The sequence below is a fragment of the Microtus oregoni genome, unplaced genomic scaffold, assembly GCF_018167655.1.
Source record: "Microtus oregoni isolate MIOR12 unplaced genomic scaffold, Mior012 000003F_ref0000135, whole genome shotgun sequence".
Lineage (NCBI taxonomy): Eukaryota > Metazoa > Chordata > Mammalia > Rodentia > Cricetidae > Microtus > Microtus oregoni.
This window is the reverse complement of record NW_024543062.1, coordinates 69,045,266-69,067,899: the sequence shown is the minus strand read 5'-3', so window position 1 is coordinate 69,067,899 and position 22,634 is coordinate 69,045,266. Positions and strand designations below refer to the sequence as shown.

At 41.6% G+C, this 22,634-nt stretch overlaps 1 long non-coding RNA gene across 1 annotated transcript; it reads right to left on the bottom strand.

Annotated features, from left to right (window-relative positions):
- Nucleotides 1-4,074: 4,074 nt before the first annotated feature.
- LOC121445852 lies at nucleotides 4,075-8,842 on the bottom strand. The gene is made up of 3 exons (XR_005974021.1): nucleotides 8,786-8,842; nucleotides 5,162-5,225; nucleotides 4,075-4,109 (listed from the first exon to the last, which is right to left on the bottom strand). It is a non-coding gene; the product is annotated as an uncharacterized LOC121445852 (long non-coding RNA).
- Between the last annotated feature and the right edge of the window lie 13,792 nt (nucleotides 8,843-22,634).

Genomic DNA, 22,634 nt, shown 5'->3' with positions numbered 1-22,634 from the left:
GCCGGGTCTACAAAGTTAATTCAGGACAGCCAGGCTGTTACATAGAGAAACTCTGTCTTGTAAGAACCAACCCCCACAAGAGAAAACAAAAACAAAACCTTCCCTGACTCATAGTCATGAAGATTGTGGCAAATGGGGTTCCCAGGGAACAGACTATGAGATGGAGTTAGATTATATATGGGTACAATATGTAAGAAATGGGGAAGAATGACTGGGGGTGTCCATTATATCAGAATGCAGAACCGATAAGGTTTTTACCTCTTGAGAGGGATTCCAGAATCAAGAACATCATCCAAGGAATCTTACGTTGGGTAGAAATGGCTTGCACATTAAGGACCTCGTTGCTCAGTCATTGCCTGAGAGCCCCTCCCCATGAGCAGCATGAAGATAATCTAAAAGAGAGATGGCTCAGGCTAAGGGAACAGCTGAACGCAGCTAGCCACCCCCACATTTGCGTCTGACAAATGAGAACATTTATGAAAATGTCTCGGAGTGGCACTTCCTTACTGACTACAAAGATATTCTCTTATGTTTTCTCTCAAAACAAAATGCTTCTCGTTCACGATAAGTATATTCTTGGTGTGGAATTATTGAATTAGCCCTCTAAACGCTTCTGTCACTGAAATCATCCATCACTTTTGAAGAATTTTAATGTAGCCTCATAACAGGACATTGGATATTTGACGGAATAATAGACATTGAGCCCTGATTAAAGGACCCTTCATTTTAAGGGTTACACATAATGCAATGTATGCATTATGAGCTGGATCTCACTTTTGTAAGTCTAGATGATCAGTGAAGCGATAAACTCAGCCCTGATTTGTGACGGTTTCTAACTCCTATTGTGTAAATCGTTCAGGCACAGCTGATCTCTAGTAGACAATGTGAAGTCACCTGAGGAAGAGGAGGGACGAGAAGCACAGTCACACCCACAGCGGCATGGAGTATTTCCTTAATTGTTACCATAACAGCAAACACCCTCAAGCATAGACAATTTTAGTGTATTCAGTGAAATAACTAGTAAGAGGTTAGTTTTAAGTATTACTTTTGTTTCAATATAATTCACTTAATTTTAAGTCTTTATTATTTAATATCAATAGCTCCTGTGTTTGAAAGCCAGCTCGCTAACTTTTTAGAAATTTAGAAATAAAGGGAGCTCAGGAGGCAGTTCATTGGCCACCACCTACCTGGTTGCTCACAAGTCTCATTTAACTCCAGCTCCAGGAGATCTGATATTCTCTTCTGGCCTTTGTGGGCACCTGCGCACACATGCAACAGCCCCACAGATACATACCGACACATAAAATTTGTTTACAGACCAATAGAGCTGGCATGAGCAAACGCTATGACAACACTGCCACTGGAAACATTGCCTGTTAGGAGTACCTTCAGGACATGTAAAGACGTGGGTACAAGAATCTGCCTGCAGTGAGTGCTATCCATAGGTGAAGAAACTCAAGTTGAACAAATTGTCTGTAAGTACAGGGGTGATAAAGTAATCTTCAAATAGGACAATGTCAATTAGGTCCTCATGTAGCAACACAGATCAGTCTCAAATGAAAGCTGCAAATAAGTGTAGCCAATGTGACAACTAATATGTAAACATTTTAATAAACACATACACAATTTGGGTCTACTTTATAAAAGTATGCACATGAATTTAAAGTATAAGAACATGAAGCACACAAGCTCAGAATCATCGTTAGCTCTAGGGAGGGAAAGACGTTGGGGTAGGACTTTGGCTGTAACTATAACTTTTTACTTATTTAAAAGGATGGGAAAGTCACATGATGATGTGATCTGAGAAACAGGAAAGAAAGCCAAGAGAACAAACACAAAGTGCCCCTGAGAGAGACGCACAGGATGTCTATAAAATATTCCGACTGCAAAAAGAGGATGCATAACCGTGTCAGTGTCTAAATCCAGATCACTCTGTTAGTGAATAGAGAGGACTAAGAAAAATGGTAAATGGAGCAGCTCTGAAGCCATGGGCAAAACCTAGAGTGAGTTTCTTCATCCGAATACAGGGCAAGGAAGATGAGCCGTGATGTAAACAAGGACTCCTCAGACTGAAAGGGGAGGGGCAAGAGGGCTATCAAACGTCTTTCTTCATCCGAATACAGGGCAAGGAAGATGAGCCGTGATGTAAACAAGGACTCCTCAGACTGAAAGGGGAGGGGCAAGAGGGCTATCAAACATGTCCATTCTGGTAAAAGCAAACATACAAATCACAGAAAAAGAAAGCAGGAAAACTTGAACATCAGTGGATGTCTCAGCACATTAAGGAACTGCCAATAAATGGTTTAGGTGACATGATATTGTGACTATATTTTCTAAATAATCCTTATCTCTTAAAATTCAGTGCATAAGAACACAAAGGTGATGTGAAAAGATGGATAAGATTTCCTTATAAATAGTCTAAGGATGTCAAAAAAAAAGTGGATAGGGTGTGAATGCAATAAGATTGTTGCTTTTCCTGTTATAGATTTAGTTTTCGGTAAAGTTTTCCTTTTTTTTAAGAAGAGAAGGAAGAGAGAAAAGGAAATAAACAACAAAGAAAATGCTAATTAAATCTAGGTGGGTTAGCATTTGTTTTATCTAATGGTGTCATTTTGTTTTCTACATATATCTGTTTCAACAATTGTATGATTTAAATTTTAAGAAATTTAATTTGCTATAAATATCTCTGCAGTGCCCCATATATAAGCTATACCCTGGCTATATTTCAGCTACAGGATCAAGTCTCACTGCAGGAGACAGATAAGTTATCAGCCTTGAGCCTGGGGCTTCCCACAGCCTGCTCCTCAAACGTGCCAGACGCTTTTGATTTACCCTCTTACCAGATTCCCTCAGCCTCTCCTCCGATAGCGGACAACTATTATCTGGTGCCATGAGTCAGACATTAACCTCGCATGCCTACTTGAACAAAAAAACCCTTGGTCCTCCCAGCAGCCTGAGTGGTATGAGGACCACTTCCCCTCCCAGTGATTTACTGTTTGCCCCTTGGAGAAAGTCAAAGTTACAAGATTCATCCGTCAGTGATATCACCCCCCAAACATAGCATGCCTTGCTCTTGTGAATGTGAAAAGGACAGAGCTGCATTCTGTTGTGCTTGGGTGTTGGTATGCAGGTTGCTCATAATGATCCTCCATCAGAGGCTTTCTGTAAGCAGGTGACCTATTTCTAAGTTCAGGCAGCCATTCGGCAACCAGAAAGGAACATTAATGCCTGTGTGTGTGTCACTCTGACTGAAATATGGCTGAGCCCTTCCAAATACTTCGGCATAGCTGGATGTTCTCCACCGGACCCACAAGCTCATATTCACTGGTACACATTAAAGACCATAACTCAGTCTCTTTGATGGCCATTCACAAAGGAGAAGTTAAACATCTTCAAAAGCAAGTTAGCTAAAAATCAAACAATGCTAGTCAGAGGCTGAGAATGGTTTCTAGGACCTTCTAAAGACCTTGTGTTTAACGTCTTAAAATGGGAAATGGTGTTCCCCTTAACTTATAAACCTCTGTGCCAAATTCCATGCATTTTGACCAATAGCAGCATTAAAGAGAATCTCTCTTAATGTACAGACACACTGGGGGAGGGGAAGGTGGAATGATCTCCACACAAATAACAACAAAAGCAGTACGAAGATGTCTGGGTTGGGCTCTGATAAATGATTTACTACCGGGGCAATATGTGGTTATTAAGGGCATGGACTTTGAAACCAGAATGCTACATTCAGATTTCAGCTGCGTCATTACTAGCAATGGACCTTGGGGAAACTATTAAATTGTCTTGTGTTAGAGTCTTTGCTGCCTTAACATGAAACTAATAGCGCTTATCCCGTATGTATGCTGCCTAAAAATTACACAGCTATAAAGCATCTAGAACTCGCAATAACTAAGGCAACCCAAAACCTTGAGATATAGTTGTTCAATTTATTTATTGAGAGGAGGCTGACAACAAGATGGCTCGGCAGTTAAGAGCAATGGCTGTTCTTCCAGAGAAGCTGACTTCAGTTTCCACCACACACCGCAGACAGCTCACAACCCCCGTAACTCTAGCTCCAGGGGATCTGATGCCTTCTTCTGGATTCTTTGGGTACCCCACACCTATACACATAGACAGACAGGCGGATAGGTATACAATCAAACAAACATACAAATAAATCGAAATTTTAAGGTATCTACGTTAAGAGATACTGTGAAAGAGTTTGGATGAAGGTGAGATTTAGTACCGGGTGACTGACACACTCAAGCACACATTCAGAATATTTGAACTTTGTCGTGCTGTGCTGGCTTGCCTTCATAAGTGTGTCTCACACCCTGAGAATGAGTGTTAATTGTTCCAGGATTAACCTGGAAAACCTTGAGTCCCAGCGAGTCTTTTCAGCACAAGCTGAGAAGATGAACTGGAAGTGCTCCATGCCCTCACAGGACGCTGATGTCCAGAACAGTCTTTCCTTAGCTAGCACAGTACACTTAGCTATTCTCATCTGGAGTGTCTTTTTTTTTTCTGGAGTGTCTTTTAAATAAGTACTCATATTTATATAAATTCTATGTGAAGACAAAAGAAATGATGAAAGTTATGACTTGACATTAAACACTAATTAAAATATAAGCATATAAACACAGTAAATATGTACCACTCACCAAACAAGCAAAATATTATCCTGATGAGAATGCAATCACAGGTTTGACAGGGACGGAGGGGGGAGGACTTTGGACTTTCCACAGGGCAGGGAACCCTGACTGCTCTTCAGACTTGAGAGGGAGGGGGAGAGGAGTCGGGGGGAGGGGGAGGGGAGTGGGGGGAGGGGGAGAGGAGTGGGAGGAGGGGAGAGGAGTGGGAGGCTGGGAGGAGGCAGAAATTTTTTTTTCCTCAATAAAAAAAAAGAAAAAAAATGAAAAAAAAATAAATAAAAAATAAAAAAGGGAAAACTGTAAAATGGAAAGAAAGCCCTGGCGACACAAAATACGCAATTATTTAAATATGCTTTAGTTTTTTAAAAAAGTACTAAATAAAACCACAAATAGATAAGCAATAGTAGGGTAACTTGGAAGATAATTATCAAATATACTTCCACAAACTATTATCTTTTGTTAATCAATTATTTCATGTTTTCTTTGCTGCCTTGAGAAAAAATGAGGGAGATAAAAGTTACCATGTCTCTTTGAGGGTCGTTGCTCAGACTCCATCTACTCTTCCTTGTCCCCACAGCACCTAAGCTAAACACAGGGGCTTCCTTAAATATAAGCAGACAAAATACATAAATAATTCCTTTGTTTTCAAACATAACTTTCTGCAGTGAATATAAATACTGAGTGTGTGAATGTGGTTGGCACAAAGCTGAGGATCCTGAGGCCCCTTCTAGGTGTGCTCTTATATTTGCAGTTTAACATCAATTATTTTCTTATCAGGGAGCCATTATGGAATTATCTCAGATTTTGAACGAAGAAATGTAAAATTCATAATAACAAGGAGGCAGATATTTTTCAAGCACACTTTAAGGTTTCAAACTTAATTATAATTATGGCACGATATAAATTCATAAATTGTAAAGGATAGAATTTAAGTCTAAATCGTCCCCATTCCCCCTTTCAGTAAATGCTGAAGTTGCAGGCGAAGCCAGATGCAAGCAAACCCTCAGGAGAATTCGAACACCAGGCCTTTCAACATATCAAACATCTTCTCCTCAGAGAAATGCCACAAGGAACTTTAAATAGGCCTCAGAAATGATGACTGAAAAATATGGGAAATGTGTAAGCTTAATTTCTTTCTTCCGCTAGAGGAATTAAGGCAACGTGAAGCAGAATTAGAGGCATGTAACTGATTGTGGAGAAAAGCGTTTTCCTGTTCTTCGTGTACAGCTAATTTCAGCTCTCACGCATCAGCATTTGTATTAGATTTACTCGGTGACTGTATATGTTTATAGGATCCTTCTTAGGAGCACTGGTTTCACAAAGACCCCTTGGGTCCTTCAGGAAGCAGACGCTGATGCCGCGTTTGAAGAGCCAACAGTTTATTGGGTAACAAGACCCATGAAAGATCAAAAGATGAGGTTGCAGAATTGGGCAGGGAAAGCTTTCCAAGCATCGTGCTGATCCGACACTCGTGAAAAGAAACGGGGAAAAGAAACAGGGTTTGGCAGGGAGCTCTCGTGCCAGAAGGCAGATCTGGCAAATCTTCAGCCACTGCAATACCGAGCTTAGAAAAATATTATGTTAAAAGCACCCATGTTGGGCAGGAGTGACAAGGCCTTAATCTCCCTTAGTGCTCAATTACTGGCTGGACACTGACCAAGAAGTTCACGACGAGGCCCTAAACCTAAGCGACAGCCTGAAGGGGGGGCAACTGAGGCAGACCTCTATCTGCATTCCTTTCAGCAGATTTCTCTTTTTTTCTTGAGGTTAGATCAGAGAAGTCCCTGGCTTTTGTATATAGAAAAACTTGCAGCTCTGCGGCTTACTACTCCCCGCCCCCGCCCAATTATCTCACTCTCCCTGCCTTCTGCAGGCATGGTCATCAGCCCTGCCTACCTAAGAGTGCCATCAGACATTCAGCTCCTCTCCCTCCCAGCTTTCTCTCCTGCTATCTCAGGCTACCACCAATCAGAAGTAGCAAGGCAGGCATCTACTTTGTGGGTTCAGAAGACCGTTTTGCCTGAGGATCTATCTACACCATCCTTCTGAAGTAACAATGTAGTCAGAGCCTCTAACTCGTAACAAGTCATTTTCTATTCAGCCCGGTGGTGAATAGGAAGAAACACTTCCTATATTATCACGTTTCTCTGCTTTGATGGCCAGGTGCAGTCACTCAAAATTCTTACTAGGGTTTCTGACACTATGCTGGTAAGGGCAGCGGCTTACTTCTTCAAATGTAAGAGAGGTGTCCCTTTTCAAAGTTTATCATTTCTCGTTATTCCTAGAGTGGCTTCGTTTTTGGAGCTCAGTGTTTTCCAGGCTGTGTATTCAGAGAGGCTTGCAGACTCAAGAGAGGGTTAGGAAATCAAACTAGGTACCTCATAATAAAGAGGCAGGCAGTAGCAACATGAGGACAATGATGAACCAGATAGCACAGTGCCTAGACTAAAGCCTGGAGCTCATTGCTACCTGGCAGGGTGGCCAAACTTTCACATTGCAACAGAAAATGGCAACACATATTTTAGTGGCAAACGTTTTTGCAAGGTCATCTGCTAAATTATGGAATATAAAATGTGCATATTCTTATTGTATCCTTTAGAAACTATACAGAAGTATGTATAGAATAGCAGTTGTATATTATAGTTCAAGCAGTGGAAAAGCAAAGAGTTATCACAATGAATCGAATATTATTAATAAAAGCTTTATATAAAATGGAAAAAGTATGTATAACCATGTCTGTCAAAGCATTTTTCTTTTTATCTTTCTTTTCTTTTTTATAATTTTTTTTTCATTTCTTTTCTCTTCCTATTCTTCCTCCTTGAGACAGGATCTTACTCTGTGGCTCATGCTACCCTGGAAATCACTATGTAGACCAGGTTAGCTTCAGACTCATGACAGTATGCCTATCTCAACCTCTGGAGAGTTGGCTTATAAGTATTAGCCACTTTACTAGGTATAGCTCAGCATTTTTATCTTTCTTCTTTCCGGTCTTTTAAAAGTCTTTCTCTTTTCTTGAGTGAAGCAGGCGAGTTTTTCCCTTTAAATCATCTACATCATAAACCAACACAGGAGCTTGCCTTGGAGCTCACCTCTCTCCTGCTTTCCTTGAGCAAAGCCATTTAGTTATACAGATGCAAGAAGACTCTTGAATGGAGAAAAACACGGCAGAGCCATTTATTTGATTTGATGAACTCTCCCTTCCCTTGATGCATACATAACTTACTTATATCAGACCCTCTGACAAGGAATACCATATCCCCAAACTCATCGGCTCTCAAATTCAAAGCCCACAATGCCTGTGGGATAAAACAGATGGAGTTTAAGATAAAGCAGAGACGTAATGGCCTTAAAACAGCCAGATGAGCCTGCTCCAGTGTTAGAACTTGAAGGGAAGGGAAACCATGATTCTTTCTACGTCACTGCAGCCAATTGCTGCCCTGAGGACAGTTAAATTGTTTGGAATCTCAGATCAAATCACTAAGAGCCCCAGGCAAGTTTTAAATATATACACATTTACTGTGGTTTATGAGTACTTATGTGTGTGCTTCTGAGTGTACATCTTTATATAATGTGCATGTGAGAGTCCATACAGACCAGAAGAGGTATCCTCTGAAATTGGAGTTAGCTGTGAGCTTCCGTGTAGGAGCTGGGAACTGAACGCGGGTCCTTTGCAAATGCAGTAAATGCTCTTACCTGCTGAATCATCTTTCCAGGCCCCAGGTAAACTTCTCTTTGCCCAAAGGAAACACATTTCCTTCCCTTGGTGCTTTGGAGGGACAAGTTCTTGCCCTAGCATCTAACATGTAGATCATTCTTGAGTCTATAAATCAGACCCTCAAAGGCGGTACACTCTACAACATTTGGAGACATTTTTAAGAAGCCCCTGGCTGTAAGTGTGGGGGCCCACAGGTGTGGACCTGTTTCACCTTGACTAAAGATCAAAGAGTTTGAGCTTATCTCTGCTCTTTCAAAGTTGTTGACGACAGGTGTGGCTACAAACAAGAGACCCTGACCTAAGGTGTGGTTAGTGAGCATTTTGAGTGTGAAGGTGGAGCCTCTCCACCTGGCTATTCCTGTTCCTTAAAGGAGATTGACAGGAGGTTCCAGGGTGGAACTGCCTGCAGGATACTTACTCTACTCCTTACCTCGTGCTAATGACGTCTGTTGCCTCTCTCCCCCCTTCAGGAGTGAAGTATATAGGCCTGTGGAAAATAAATGTGGGTCATTCAGTATTCACTGAATTTCCCTACTGGTGCTTTTCTGTCTGTCTTTGAATTCTCTCGTATCTCTGTTCCTTTGACTTAATAATTCTTATCCTTGCACTCCTACTCTGGAATGTGCAAATTTTGCCAAGGCTGGACCCTGACAGATGTGGCCCCCAACATGTGGCTTACAACACATGTGAACTGGACACCATTACTAGTCATTCTAAGAAAATGTTTTAACTTTAAGTCATTCACAAGGCTTAATTACAATAAGGGAAAAAACGAGAACTTTAGTTCAGTAAATGCTCGCCGAGACTCAGAGACGCCATTGTGTATAAAGCAATACTGTGCATGATGGGATATAATTAGATAAAAATCATAAGCAAAGATTGGATGCTGAACTCGGGGAACTTACTCTCCAGAACTTAATTATTTTTAATTAATTAATATGTTGTTTAATATGTGGTCATTAGCAGCAAGTATCTATTTAGAATTAAATGTACTAAAGTTATGCAGGAATTAAAATAATCTTTCCCATCAGAGCAGCCATGTTCTGAACAGTATCTAGTCATGCTGACATCATCCTAGAAGCTCCACCCACCAACCACACTGAGCTAGAACACAGCGGAGGTGGTGCTTTCCACTCTTTCAAGCCATAAAGCATGTGCCATAAACCCTCAGCTCTACTGTTTCAGCCTAGACAAGAAGCAATTAAATGAACATGGAGATTCCCATAAAACTAATTATAGCAACAGACATCAAAACAGGTTGTCCTGGGGACTATAGTTTGCTGATCACCACCTAGAGAAAGAGACAAGCACAGGGTAAGACTGTAACATGGGAACAGAGAAAAGAGCAACTCCCTTCCGGGGTGACTTTGCTATGTCGTCACTTACTTTTACGGTAGGAATTGAACCCAGGACCTTGCACATTTTGGGTAAGATATGAGCAGCTATGCTCCATTAATCTTTTTTAAAGATCGAGTTCTGGGGAACTGGTCCCACGAGGGGTAGTGGCAGGTGACCTGAGGCCTTGGTGGGTCCCTCAGGCCTTGGCGAGTCCCCTGAGGTCTTGGGGAAGGGGGTGGTCACCCACCCTGACATGTGGGAAACCTCAGTGGAAGAGAGACAGATACATCATGCAGAGAGAGTTTAGGTATAGAGTTTATCTACTGGGTTATGGAGGGAAAAGAAAAGTGGGAAGGCAAGGAGAAAGAAAAGAGAGGCAGAGAGAGAGAGAGAGAGAGAGAGAGAGAGAGAGAGAAAAGGAGAGTTAGAAAGAGGGGGAGAGATGGGGGAAGAGAGAGCAGAAGTTACTTCTACAGGAGAAAGAGATAGAAAAGAGAGAGAGAGAGAGAGAGAGAGAGAGAGAGAGAGAGGCCAGCAGGCTGGAGTAGGCAAAAGATCACCTTGACTCAGCAGAAGGGGAGGGTTGGGAGTGGGTGGGGCTTGTCTCTTAGCGAGCTGGGTACACAGGTGACAGCCAGCAGATCATAACACTCCCAGCTCCCTAACTGCTTTCAGATGGTTTGTTGTATAGAAATAGATAACGGAAACAATAAAGCATTTTCTTCATTCTTTTTTAGGTTTTGTTTTTGTTTTTCGAGATAAGGCTTCTTGGTATAGCCCTAGCGGTCCTGGAACTCACTCTGGAGACCAGGAAGTTCCAGTAACATCTTCAGTGAGTTACATAAGCAACTTTCTCAACCCCAAAGGACAAACTATTTAATGTATTATACTCCAGTGTTCAAATGTGATATCCTTTAGAGCGCCTCTTTGAATTTCTCCATGCAAACCTGTCAACCCCACCCCCTTTAATGGCTATAAACATTTTAAAGTCTCTGTGACTGCACATTGGGTTCTAAGTATTTTCACCAGGTCTTTTTCTATGGAGGCACGCAAGCTGATTAACAGCAGAGTTTGTGAATCCTGAATCCTCAACATTTCAGACATGTTTGGCATCTAGTGGGCATGTAATAGAAATTAAATCGGGGAAAAAAAGAAATTAAATTGGTATATCCATACCTTGATAGTAAAGTAACATCAGTGCCTTTACATGCTCCACATTTAGCATTTTCTAGTCATTGTTGGATTCAGGTATGTGGGGTTCCTTAGCCCTTGTCTATGTCCTTCCAACAGCTCGCTGGGAAGGACAGCAGGACGCTTATGTTATCTTGTTCCAGAATAGTGAAATTCACTAGTTCTATGCTACAATGGGGCCCACAAAGATATCTCCTAACCCCACAAAAGCCCATGTTCATTATATGCATTGGCATCTATATGTGGCAGAAATGCAGGATGGCTTGTTAAATATTCATGTCCCAGAAGTAGGAAGCTAAACACACTGACATGCAGGGCTCTGCCACCTTACTAGGGATCCAGTGAAATAGAATATTTCTGTATATTCTCTCAGTGCCTACAATAAAGAAGATAGCAATGCTTAAGAAACAGCATTTGATTGGGCTCAACAGATAGCATATTTAAGCATACTGTTCCCAACCATTTGGCAGAGTCACCAAAAGGCCAAGAGCTTTGCGTAAGTCCCAAAGGAAGTGAAACCTTAGCAAAACTCTACTGCAGTGGCAATGAGGCTTTAATTATATTCAAATGTCTATGGCCAACTCTGATGTTTATAGCCAATTTAGTCAGCAAAATCCTAATACAAAGTCATATTTTATCAGCAATTCAGTCCTCATTTGAGAAACCGCTTTTGATTTGATCTGCTCTTGGCAGAAAATGAAAGTCTGACTTTGGTGGCAACAGGACACCATTGTTATCACATCGTCGGATCACCTGACTTCTGTCACAAGAGCGGGTATTCCCAGTGCATTGCCACACGGATGTGGAAATAAAATATGTGAGTCAAAGCAAAGGAAGCACCGGAAAACACAGGAAAATTTGCACTCGCAGTTGATTTTCCCACCCTACAGGTTCACCTGTCTTTTGCTCTGGCAGCTCCTCTTCAATTTCTACTCACGTCTCCTGGGGAGTTTCTTATTTTGAACTGATCAGACAGGGACAGTCACCGTTGGCATTTTGTTCATCTGGTTTTGAGGCAGGCCCTCACTGTGTAGGTCTGGCAGCCCCAAAACTCCCTTTGTAGACCAAGCTAGCCACAGGCTCACAGAGACCCACCCGCTTGATATGCTCCACCAGCAGCTGAGGTTTTTTGCATGCCCTTTAAAAACTAGAGATGGCTCGGTGGTTAAGAGCATTGCCTGCTCTTCCAAAGGTCCTGAGTTCAATTCCCAGCAACCACATCAACCACATAGCCAGGCGGTGGTGGCGTACGCCTTTAATCCCAGCACTTGGGAGGCAGAGGCAGGAGGATCTCTGTGAGTTTGAGACCAGCCTGGTCTACAGAGCTAGTTCCAGGACAGGCTCCAAAGCCACAGAGAAACCCTGTCTCGAAAAATCAAAAATAAATAAATAAATAAATAAATAAAAACAGGCGAGGAAGAAGAGATGCCAAGCCCTTTTGATAGTTTATCTTATGGTCCACTCTGCCTTGTTGAACAGCTAGCATGGCAGGAAATCTATGACTGTCTTCCTTCTAGCTACCACCTTCCTTTCCAGGGGTTTTCAGGGCCTTGTTCCTCCTGAGGTAGTGGTCTAGCCTGGAATCTCGGTTGGGATTTTCCAGACACTGGGCTAGATATTTGTACACAACATTGTTCCTGTTATCGATAATCCAGATCCTAATATTTTAGAAGCATCAGTAATTAAGAAAGGAATGCTTCTTTGAGGTAGCCAAAAATGATACAACCACCCGGGTAGTCAGATTCTGCTAGCCATTGATCCAACAGATGAAAATTTATTTATTCTTGGTTTAGATGATTATTTGTGAAACTAAGAAGAGAAAACAGTGAGGGTGTGACGCTGTGACAAAGGGCCTGTGGGGTACATGTGAGGCCTTGGGTTCCAATTCTAGGCAGAAATAAAATAAGATGGCCTATGAAACTACACAGGTGGAAGGACCCAGAGGAAAACCTGGCAGATGGTCCATTTTTAAGCGAAAAACAAATGTAAGTTAGCTAGGCACAATAACAAACACCTATAGTCCTGACTATGTTTGGGAGGCTGAGGCAAGGGAACTCAAGACCAACCTGGTTGCACAGCAGATACAGTCCAAATAATGCCAACAAAGAAAATCAGTGACTTGAATTCAAACTATAAACCGAGTGTTGGGGCCACATTAACTCATCAACGTTAGACAACTAGAAAACTAGGTGCTATTACAGGAATTATTAATTTTCAGACATTAAATGAGAGAAAGAAAATAAAAGAGGCCAAAGAGACTTGAAGAAAGAGTGTGTGTGTTTGCGTGTGTGCATATGTGTTTGTATGTTTGTGTGCATGCATGAATATTTGTATATGTGTATACATATGTGTGTGCTGTGTGTATATGTGTGCGTGTGTGTGAATGTGTGTACATGTGTGTTTGTATGTTTGTGTGCATGCATGAGTATTTGTATATGTGTATGCATATGTGTGTGTTGTGTGTGTGTGTGTGTGTTAGATGATGTTATAAATATCTTGCAGGAACTTTTTTTCACAGCTACCAACATATCCTAAGCCTCCCAACTCTAAAATCTGAAATCTAAATCATTATTTGAAAGTCACTTAACATTCCATAGTAAAAGTATGTCACATTGAATTATCACTAGACAGTCTGTAGTTGTTTTTTACTTCCATAATCAATGCTATATACAATAAAGACTTTTAAATGGAACCTTCAATATTGGTGTTTATATCTCTACAGAAGAAAATTTGAAGTGGAGTTGGTAATTCAAAGAGAATTTACATTTTAAATTATTGTAGGCACTAGTAATAATTGTGATTTTTATTCCCACTAACAATGTATCACAATGACCACTTTCTATGTGTTTGGGCCTCTGGCACCATAACTGGTTTGCTCAATGAGGACAGCACATGGTTGGACTTAAGTGTGTTTTCTTTGTTTTACACTGAGGTTCCCAGATTACCTATAGGAGATTGTATAGCCAGAATGGTACCACCCAGAAAAAAAGCAGGTAACACGGGCAACTACTATTGCCACATTTAAAAGATACTTTGACATTTGAAATAAAACGATAGAAGTACAACTCTCTGGGGCTATAGGAGATTTTCAATGCTTAAATCTTCCCTATAAATTTCCTACCTGCTTTTTATCCTACTGCTGCTTAAACTTGGTAATGATGTGTACCATACAAAGGTAGACATTCTACTTGATAATGATAAAGCGAGCCTGTATCAAACGTTTACTCTGTGCCGGAGGCAATTGCGTTGGCATGGCAGGAAGTATCTCATTTAATCTTATCAAAAACCTAGTAGGGGAGGATTTGTAAGGACATCTGTTTCACAGAATAAACCTAGGCATAGATCTCACAGTTGGGGAGTGGCTGGGTGGATGAGAAGGTCTAAGGAAACCATAAGCACCCTCTGCACTCTACTGCCCCCCAGAGGCGGGTTTATAAAGCTGTGTCTTGGCAAGGCTGAACTTCCCTTCCTGGGGATTGGCTTCATTGCCCTTGCTTCTCCTACTCTTATTTTCATGATGTATCTTAAAGTCTTTAATGTAAGATAACATTAAAAATATTTTAAAGAGCTATTAGGTGCCCCATAAACTTTAGTTCTAGAAGCCAGAGGTCAGAGGTGTTTAGTGGAAACCTCACCAATGACCCCACCCAATGGCAAAAATGGGGAAAAAAGGGGGGGGGATTATTTCTCCTGCCAATTACAGACTCTAAGACAGAGTATGAATCTTTATAGAAGATAGCGTTAGGTTTTGAAGGAGGAGAGACCAAGTCCCTGATATGAAAACATAGCCTACAGGAAAGATGAACATAACACTTATATTACCCAAGTTTCAGTCAAACCCATCAACAGAAAGTTCACTTGTGAAGAGATGCCCAGAGATCAGTTCAAATACCTAGGGATTAACTCCTTTAGGGGCAGAATGGCAAGCGAGAGAGGGGACAGCTCCTGGAGATAAGTTTACTAAAGTGTAAGTTACAGGAATTCAGAGACAGCAGAGAACATGATTGCGAAATCCACCCCTTGTTTGCACTTCTCACAAGGAGGGAGTTAGTAAAATGTCAAATGAAAGTGGACAAAAATCTACTGGAACAATGAAAATAAAATATAAGAACATGAGCATGACCACGACGAATATTTGCGTACGAGGTTTCAGTCTCATATAGACTGAGTATACAGCGAGCATACATGGCTGTGAACCATGTGCTCTTATTGCTAAAATAAAAATGATTTCATTTCCATTTATTGAACTTTCATTTTTAGAATTACGTTTTCTTTGTCCCTTGCAGTTTCTGCTGGACTAGATTAACTTCAGTAACCACACTAAATGCTTCTATTCGACACTAAAACCCCCATACAGAAGAAGTGAGGGTCATGGTCACCGTGCTGTGTGTGCTGGCTTCTCAGGCGCTGAGCCCTCCCTTTGACCTCTGGTTTCGTGAGAAAAGCAGAAGCTTTGTTCAGCTGTTGTGGATTGTTCTGCTTGTTCTCCACCTTAGTTGCCAATCGTAAGCATCTTTGTGGCATTTCTAGATGATTCAGTTCTGTGTTTTCAGAGCAATGAACTTCTAAGAACATTGTTAAATCCACCTATATAATTTTATAACCGATTTTCTTTGAACTTGATTATTTATTGAATAAATTTATGGCAGTTAATTGGATACTCTTCCTTTCAAGTTTTCGAATTTTAAGAGACGTTCAGGAACTCTTAAAATACAGAGTTTGCCCACGCACAATGGGGCAGAGATTTCCTGCTCTCCAGAGACCTCGCTGGCCAACAGGAGTCCACCTAGGCCCTCCGACCTTCTCCACTCCCCCAGTGTCCCTCCCACTGTATCCCCAATCCTTACCCCTTTTGTATCACCATGTCCCAGGCCTCAGCTTCGGTGGAGAGCCCCTACTTGACAAGGTGCCACACCAGTCACCAGAATTCCAGCTATAGCATAAAATTCCTATTTCGACCACAGTTCACAAAGGCCAGAGGACTGGAGAGGAAACAGAAACCAAGGGAAACAAAACATCTGTCCTATGAATGAACCCTGAATTTCCATTTGTGGTAATTAAATAAACTTAACCATGGGTCAGGAGGCTGAGTTAGCACCTAGTTGACAGAAAGCAATCATAGAGCATCAGAGGGCATCTGGAAGAGATAAGAAGGAGGCACCAGAAGGAGTAGGGAGGATTTGGAATGGTGTGGCTTTCTTTTGTTGGGAGATGCCAGCAAGGAGAGAAAGGTAGCTAGATGTTACTCAATCTCTGAACCAACAGGTTTTCACCCCAGTCTTTATAAATAGAATGATAGAGATTTTGTTAAAGGCGCCTTTAGTGGCAGCGGCAGAGTTAGTGCCTGTGGGATGAGAATTCCCACAGGCTGTGGCCTGAGCTGCTGGGCTGCTACCAGAGAAGCAGGCCAGTGGCTGCGGGAGTCACAGTTGTTGACTGAAATAGCAGTAGATTAGGAAAGCCACTGTGCAGAAGTGGAAAACAAGACCATCCAATAGAGACAAACTCAGAAATCAACACTTGGACCTATAATCACCCCAAATCCAGATGCGTAAAGCCAGTGTAAAAACACAGTCAACAGCAGCCAGGACAGTATGTCACCACGAAAGCCCAGCAGTCCTACTGCATCAAGCCCTGAATATTCTAACACAGCTGTAGCCCAGGGAAACGACCTTAAAAACTAACCTCATGAAGATGACTCAGGTGTTTAAAGAGGAAATGAGTAAAACTCTTAAAGAAAGCCAAGAAAAAGCAAACAGTTGAAGGAAATGAATAAAACTGTTCAAGACCTGAAAATGGAAATAGAAACAATAAAGAAAACACAACTGAAGCGATTACGGAAATGTAAAGGTCCAGGTAAGCAAACAGAAACTACAGATGCAAGCATCACCAACAGAACACGATAGATGGATGAAAGAGTCTCAGGTGTTGGAGATACGATAGGAGAAATAGATACGTTGGTCAACAAAAATGTTAAATCTAAAACAATTCCTGGCAAAAAAAAAATCCAGGAAATCTGGGACACTATAAAAAGACCAAATGCCAGTGAACAAGCAATATGAATAGAAGAAGGAGAAGAATCCCAGCTCAAAGGCCCAGAAAATATTTTCAACAAAATCATAGATTTTGCCTATAAAGTTACAAGCAGCTTACAGAACACCAAATAGATTGGACCATAAAAGAAAGTCTCCTTGTCATGTATTAATCAAAACACTAAGCACACAGAACAAAGAAAGAATATTAAAAGCTGCAAGGTAAAAAGAGCAAGCAACATATAAATATAAACATATACATATAAATACAAAGGCAGACCTATTAGAATTACACTCGATTTCTCAAGGGTGACTCTAAAAGCCAGATGAGCCTGGACAGATGTGCTGCAGACTTTAAGAGACCACAAATGCCAGCATAAACTACGATATCCAGAAAACCTTCTAGTCACCAAAGAGGAACCAGATATTCTATGATAAAGTCAAATTTAAATATTATCCATCCAGAAATGCAGCACTACAGAAGGTACTGGAAGGAAAACTCCAACCTAAGGACACTAACTAAACCCATGAAAATCCAGGAAATAATCTCACATCAACAAAACCAAATTGGTTATTGATATATTTGAATATCAACAGACTCGATTCTCCAAGAAAAAGACTCAGACAAGCAGAGCTTCAACCTGCTGTGGTTCTGGTGGGCTCCAATATGATGTGCAACTATATGGTGGAGAGACGGGAGAGTAAGAGAAGAGGGGTTCATGTACCGTGGAGGGAAGAGATGTGATCTTGATGAGGAATAGGCAGATGCAAGTGGCCTGCACTGCCACCTGAGGCCACGTGATGTCTGGACCCACGCTGCTGCTGAGGGCCATTTCTGAGTCTGTGTTGATGTCTGTGGCCTGTTTTACCACCAAGGACCATGGTGATTTCTGTCGTCTGGGCCACCACCAGAGGCCATGTCTGAGGGCCACACTGCCACCGGGGATATACTGATCTGAGTGGCCTTGAAAACACTGACAAGGGAGATGACTTTCTGAAGAGAACACTGGTAGCACAGGCACTAAGATCAACAATTAATAAATGGGACCTTGTGAAACTAAAAAGCTTCTATAAGGCAAAAGACACTGTCAATGGGACAAAGTAGCAGACTACAGAATAAGAAAGATTTTATCAACTCCTTATCTGATAGAAGACTAATATCCAAACTATATAAAAAGCTAAAGAAATCGTATATCAGAAAAACCAAATAATCCAATTAAAAAGTGTTGTATTCAAATGTCCGATAAACACTGAAAGAAATGTTCAACATCCTTACCATCAAGAGAAATGTAAATCAAATTACTTTGATAGTCCATCTTACACTTATCCTAATGACTAAGATTAATAACAAAGTGAGAACTTATACAGTCAAGGGTGTGGAAAAGGGGAACACTCCTCCATTTCTGGTGGGAGTACAAACTTGTATATCAACTATAGAAATCATTATGGTACTTCTTCAGAAAACTGGAAATCAATCTACCTCAAGCTACAGCTATACAGCTCTATCTTCAAAGGATGCTCCATCCTACCACAAAGACTATTGCTCAACTATGTTCAGAGCAGCTTTGTTCACAATAGCCAGAAACTGGGAACAACCTAGATGTCTCTTAACTGAAACATGGGCACAAAAGATGTTTTACATTTACACAATGGAGTATCACTCGGCTGTTAAAAAAAATAGTATCATGAAATTTGCAGGCAAATGGACAGAACTAGAAAAAAATCATCCCAAACGAGGTAATTCATACCCAGAAAAACAAACATGTATGCATGCACTTATAAGTGGATATTGGCTGTTAAGTAATGAGAATCATGCTACAATCCACTGATCCAGAAAGGCTAAATAATGAGGGCTCCAAGGGGGACACATGGTTCTTTTTGGGAAGGGAAATAGAAAAGATTTTGCAAGTGCACTGGGGGCAGTCGTGAACGGAAACAAAGGGATCCGGTGGCAGGGGAATGGAGGGAGAACGTATCAGGAGAGATGACTAAAATTGAAAGACATTTGTGGGGATGATGTGGAAACCTAGTGTAGTAGAAAGTCCCAGGATTCTATGGGGGTGACCCTGGTGAGGACTTCTAGTAATGAAGGACTCGGAGCCTGAATCAGCCATCCTCTGTAACCTGGCAAAGATTATATATGTAGACTAAGACTTTTACTTGTTTTCTGGGTGTGATCTTAGGAATTACATGCCGGAGTTACCAAGCTGCCGACAGATATATTAAATGCACCATGGAATGCCTTTCCCTCTTCTCTGTTGAAGACATTTAGAGTTAAAACGGCTTCAATTCTGAAAAGTTGTGCCGTGTGTATAGATAGATGATAAGAGATCCTTGATGGGAATGGCTGTTCAAATCCTTTTGTTTATTTCTTTCCTTGTCTGTTACGGTTATGCTAACGTTCTGTGGGGAAGTTGTTTCTTTGTCTGTTGACAGTTTCGTGCATGTGCATAATGAGGCGGGGGACCATGCTAATGTCTGTGGTCGAAGTTAACACCAGAGTCCATGGAAACGTCAGTGATCTGAACTGCCACCTAAAATCAGGTTGATATCTATGGCTCGTGTTATTTCCAAAGTCCATGGGTTGTCCATGATCTGTGCTGCCACCTGAAGCCATGTTGATGTCTGTGACCTGTGCTGTAGCCAGACACCATGTAGAAATACATCATCCATGCTGCTGTTGACTGTAAAGAAGGAAGCTTCATCTGCAATGGTGTCAGTAACTACAGACTCGCAGTGAGAATGAGAGACATAGAAACAGTCTAGACAGGAAACCATTGAAGAAAACCCTTAAAAACTGTGATAGTGATGCTGAAGTGAATCTCTTCACAGTTGCTGGTTTCTGGTGGGAGTAAGGGTGGGCAACACAAACTGGATTTGTTTTTTCTTTCTTTTATTCTTCTTTTGTTTTGGTAGAGGTTACAATGGTGATGGATATACCTAGGAAGACTAGGAAGTGAATGTGCTTGGGGTACATTATGTGAAATTTCCAAATAATCAATAAAAACATTACATTAAAGGAGAAAAAAATAGATTCTTCTCTGATACAATACATCCTGACCACAGTTTCTCCTCCCTCCACTCTTCCTAAGCTCCCCCACCTCCTGCCTTCCCCAGATCCACTCCCCATCAGTTTTCTCTTCAGAAAAGAGCAGGTCTCCAAAAGATGACAGCTAAACAGGACAAAACACGATACAATAAGACAAGGTAAAAGCCCTCATATCGAAGCTGGACAAAGCAAACCAGTAGGAGGAAAAGAGTCTCAAGAGTAGGCAAAAGTGTGAGAAATAAACCCGCTCCCCCTGGCATGACTCTCGCAAAATACCACGCTAATAGCTATAACAAATACACAGAGGACCTAGTACAGATCCATGCAGACTCTGTGCTTGCCCTGCTTAGTTGATTCTGTGGTCTGGGTTCTCCTGATGTCCTCCATCCCCTCCGAGTCCTGCGATCTTTCCTCCCCCTCTTTCATGAGGTTCCTCGAGGGGAGGGACCCAGTGGAGACCTCTAATTTAGACTCTCTCTCTCTCTGCATAATGTCTGGCTGTGGTTCTCTGTGCCCATTCCTTTCTGCTGCCAGAGAAAGCCTCTCTGATGATAACTGGACAAGACACCGATCTATGAGTATAGCAGAATATCATTGGGAATCATATCATTGGGGTTTTGATTTTGTTTTTTCTTTGCCAGTCATGTTTGGTACTACCCTAAGTCTTTGACCTACCTACTCTCTGGTCCTCCAGACAGTGTAGGGCATGGGGTCCCTCTCATGGTGTGAACTTCAAGTTAAATCAAACATTGTTGGCCACTCACATAAGTTCTGAGCATCCATTGCTCTAGCACATCTTGCAGGCAGGACAGATTGTAGGTAGAGGGCTTTCTGGCTGGATTGGTGGCCAATTTTCTCTTACTGCAGCCTGCAGAGGACTTCCTCACACCAGAGACTAAAATGTAGGAATGAAGGCTCCAGGCCCACACCAGCTCAACCTCTCTATGTTTAATGAGCTGTGTGGAAGTTGTCCTCAGCAATGAAGCCCTGATGTCAGTTTTCAGAGAGTGACCTTATGTCCTATCATCAGCCCTGGTCGTTTAGGGATCTCCACAGGACCTCCTCAGCAAACACTTGACCAAATATAACAGAGTCCCACCACTGGAAGCCATACCTGGCTACAAAAGATGACTAGTTCAGACTCCATATCTTCCATTACTAGGAGTCCTTGCTAGGGTCACCCTCATAGATTCCAGGAACTTTCACTTCACTAAGTTTCCACATAACCCTCCAAATGTCCCCCAATTCCAGCTTTCTCTCCCTTAGACAGCCCTCCCTATCTGGTCTACACCACACCTCCCATCCACCCTTAGATTCTATTCTGTTTCCCCTTCCCAAGAGATCCATGGTCCCCCAGTCTCCCAGAGTTCTCCTCATTACCTAACCTCTCTGGGTCTTTGGTTTGTAGCTTGAATATCATTTATTTAATATCCACTTATAAGTGAGTACATACCATATTTGTCTTTCTAGGTCTGGGCTACCTCACTCAGGATAATTCTTTCTAGTTGCATCCATTTGCCTGAAAATTTCATAATGTCATTTTTTAACCAACTGAATAATATTCCATTGTGTACCACAAAATGTACCACAGAAAATACTCCATTGTGTACTACAGAATGTGCCATTCCCTTTTGCACTACAAGAATATACCACAGAAAATGTACCACATTTTCCATATCCATTCTTCACTGAGGGACAGATAGATTATTTCTATTTTCTGGCTATTATAAACAAAGCCACAATGAAAATAGCTTCGCAAGTGTTCTTGTCATAGGATGGAGCTTCCTTTGGGTATATTCTGGGTCCTGAGGTAGATCGATTCCCAACTTCCTAAGAAACCACCATATTGATTTCCAAGAATGAGGACTTGATTGTGGATTCTCAGCCCTCACGTAAAATCCAGATATGGTGGCATGAGCCTGTCACCCAAAACTGAATTAGTGGAATTGTTCATTCCCTGTGAGTGAGCACATTTTTGTCCCTCATTTGCAAAATTTCCACAGTAACTTACCACTGGTAGTAAATATTTCAGACTTTAAGGCCTCTGTTTCGAATGAGGAACTTCACAGTGGCAGTGTAAAAGCAGATACAAGAGAGAGGGATCAATCTGTTCTAGCCTTGTTACATCTGGCACAGCAGCCCAGTGAGGCTTGCGGTGCCTACAGTAGTCTGCAGTCATCCAGACATGATAGAATGGTAGAAGAAATGACCCCTGCTTCCCTTAAGTCTTTAATAATGGCATTAGTCAGCACCACCAACCCTGGGATGTATTAATATTCTGGCTAACATGTCAAGGGCTTGCATTTGATTTTCACCATAGTAATTGCTCTTATTCCACAAGTAAGGGACCTGATGCCGGAGGTATTCTTGTCTCAGTCCTGATCACACATATGTGATCTGGAGGAATGATCACTGGGAAAGTCTTCAGACCCACCATGCCTGAGGACACCCAAGCAATGGATTTGACACACCCAATCATCTTTAGATTACTTTAGATTAGATTTAAACCATGAGCAGGTATTGCTGCTGCCTTCTACTGGCTACTTGACAGTAGTAGCACTTTCCATGTCCTTTTCCTTTAAAAAAAAAAAACAAAAAAAAAAACAGGGGTTCTCTGTATAGACCAGGCTGATCTTGAACTCACAGAGATCCACCTGTCTCTACCTCCC